The sequence below is a fragment of the Panulirus ornatus genome, chromosome 4 (assembly GCF_036320965.1).
Source record: "Panulirus ornatus isolate Po-2019 chromosome 4, ASM3632096v1, whole genome shotgun sequence".
NCBI lineage: Eukaryota > Metazoa > Arthropoda > Malacostraca > Decapoda > Palinuridae > Panulirus > Panulirus ornatus.
This window is the reverse complement of record NC_092227.1, coordinates 11,030,379-11,033,113: the sequence shown is the minus strand read 5'-3', so window position 1 is coordinate 11,033,113 and position 2,735 is coordinate 11,030,379. Positions and strand designations below refer to the sequence as shown.

The 2,735-nt window shown below is 44.4% G+C and overlaps 1 protein-coding gene across 5 annotated transcripts in view; it reads right to left on the bottom strand.

Moving 5' to 3' along the window:
• The window catches only part of LOC139765852 (uncharacterized), a 323,832-nt gene extending 321,447 nt beyond the window's left edge, over positions 1–2,385 (bottom strand). For 2 of the 5 annotated variants that reach the window (XM_071693707.1, XM_071693717.1), the window contains exon 1: positions 2,214–2,383. The gene's annotated coding sequence lies outside the window, so the exon portion shown is untranslated. Of the gene's footprint in view, positions 1–2,213 lie in introns of all 5 variants that reach the window. The other 3 variants (XM_071693730.1, XM_071693698.1, XM_071693722.1) reach the window with 3 other exon arrangements.
• Between the last annotated feature and the right edge of the window lie 350 nt (positions 2,386–2,735).

The window sequence follows — 2,735 nt, the reverse complement described above, 5'->3', positions numbered from 1 at the left end:
CCATGGAAGCGGAAGTGGATCATAGGGTGGGGGAGGGGGCGAAAATTTTGGGAGCCTTGAAAAATGTGTGGAAGTCGAGAACATTATCTCGGAAAGCAAAAATGGGTATGTTTGAAGGAATAGTGGTTCCAACAATGCTGTATGGTTGCGAGGCGTGGGCTATGGATAGAGTTGTGCGCAGGAGGATGGATGTGCTGGAAATGAGATGTTTGAGGACAATGTGTGGTGTGAGGTGGTTTGATCGAGTAAGTAACGTAAGGGTAAGAGAGATGTGTGGAAATAAAAAGAGCGTGGTTGAGAGAGCAGAAGAGGGTGTTTTGAAATGGTTTGGGCACATGGAGAGAATGAGTGAGGAAAGATTGACCAAGAGGATATATGTGTCGGAGGTGGAGGGAACGAGGAGAAGAGGGAGACCAAATTGGAGGTGGAAAGATGGAGTGAAAAAGATTTTGTGTGATCGGGGCCTGAACATGCAGGAGGGTGAAAGGAGGGCAAGGAATAGAGTGAATTGGAGCGATGTGGTATACAGGGGTTGACGTGCTGTCAGTGGATTGAATCAAGGCATGTGAAACGTCTGGGGTAAACCATGGAAAGCTGTGTAGGTATGTATATTTGCGTGTGTGGACGTGTGTATGTACATGTGTATGGGGGGGGGGGTTGGGCCATTTCTTTCGTCTGTTTCCTTGCGCTACCTCGCAAACGCGGGAGACAGCAACAAAGTATAAAAAAAAAAAAAAAAAAAAATATATATATATATGTATATATATATATATATATATATATATATATATATATATATATATATATATATATATACACAGACCCACACAATATAAGGTATGATTTATAAGCAAATGGCTGAACGATTTATACTGGAATGGTAATATAAGGTATAATGACTCTTCGATATTATACCATTTAACAATGACATTATGATTGGATACATTTGTGTACCGAAATTTTTAAGGACCAAAAAAATCGCCTTTGGCGGTACTTTAAATTATTTAACCAAATTACCAAATAAAGTTCTCTCTCTCTCTCTCTCTCTCTCTCTCTCTCTCTCTCTCTCTCTCTCTCTATATATATATATATATATATATATATATATATATATATATATATTAATTCAATTGGTTTCAATACAACTCTTGTAAGTTTATAATAAGCTATGTATTTTCCTCGAGGTAGTTTTAAGACTACATACTGAAGGTATATATATATATATATATATATATATATATATATATATATATATATATATATATATATATATATTCCAAGGCGATCATAACTAACTTATCACAATCGCTAAAACTTTCAAACTTAAATTACAAAAAAAAAAAATCGTGAGGGGGAAAATAAAATTCTTTTTTTAAGCCTGTTGGTGAACCACCATGTACTCGAAGGCAGCAGAAGGCCATGATGGCGTTGTTGGAGCAATGCGGCCGACGCCACTCCTGAGTGCAACAACAACACCTCGCTATAAATAAAAGTCGGCCAAATACGGCCCGTCCATTCTTGAGGTTAGCACAGCTGCTTATAAAGCCGACAAATATGGTTGAACGGGAGAGGGAGGCAGCGAGTGGCGAGGAGGAGGAGGAGGTAGCGAGCGAGTGAGGCAGCGAGCCAGTGAGCGGGGCAAAATATTCCATTGGACCCACCAAACCAAACCCCAACCACCACGCCAACGACCCTCAACGCGCACTACAAATGATTCAAGCTTTTAAAAAAGCCATGACACTTTAGAACGATAACTACATCTCAATAATTTATAACTAGAGGTTAGAAGAAGGGTCGCTCGCTCGTACCACCGAGCGGTGGTGCACGGCGCCGGAGGAGGAGGAGGAAGACCAAGACCTTGTCTTTAAAGTGAACTTAATTCATTCCAAGTACAAGGGCAGCAGCACCAGTCACCCCCACACCCCCACATTTCCCCCACACTCACCCCCCCCCAGCCTTGTTCTACCACTGGCCTCGCTGCCCGCCCCTCTCATCGTCCCGCTGACGGCGATGGGCGAGGACGTAAACACGAGGTTATAATGCAGCAGCGGGTTAGTACGCGTGAATGCAGACAGAGGGACAATGTCGTCTGTGTTGGCTGAGACGGGGAACGCCAGCCCACGCCTCGCGACCTCCCCCGCCCGGCCCGACAATGGACTCGACCCAGCCACGTAGGACCCTCCGTCGGCCATACGCAATATTACGACTCCTACCTCAACTTGGTCCTCTTGCGTAGATTCTTGCTCGATTGGCCGTTCTCGCTTAGACGTAAATCCCGTAAGAATACATCGTAACTCGATCCAGAGGTTAGGCTTCCAAGTAAAATCCACAGTATATTCCACAAGTCAATTCTTTCCACTGGAGATCGAGAGAAACTGACTAACAGACGGGCGAAATTCCCATCATCGCTCGCGCACGGCCCCTCCCGCCTGATTGGTGGATTTGTAATAATACCGACCAATGGGAATCCTCGCATGGCTCTGAGGTCGTGAGTGAACGAATGCATACCTCCCCCTGGAATGACGTCACGGTGGGGGCGGAGCCTCGTCCCACGCTCCGAGCACGGCTTCGTCTGGTATGGACTTCATAATGAAATTGAGTAGGGCCGTTCCTGGAAATGGCAAATGCCACGTCGTCTTTCGAGGTCAACCATTAAGTGAAACATATTCAAAACATCACTTACATTAATTCGTAATATTCAAATACGCCAGAGACGGCGTGTGAAGCGGTGAGAT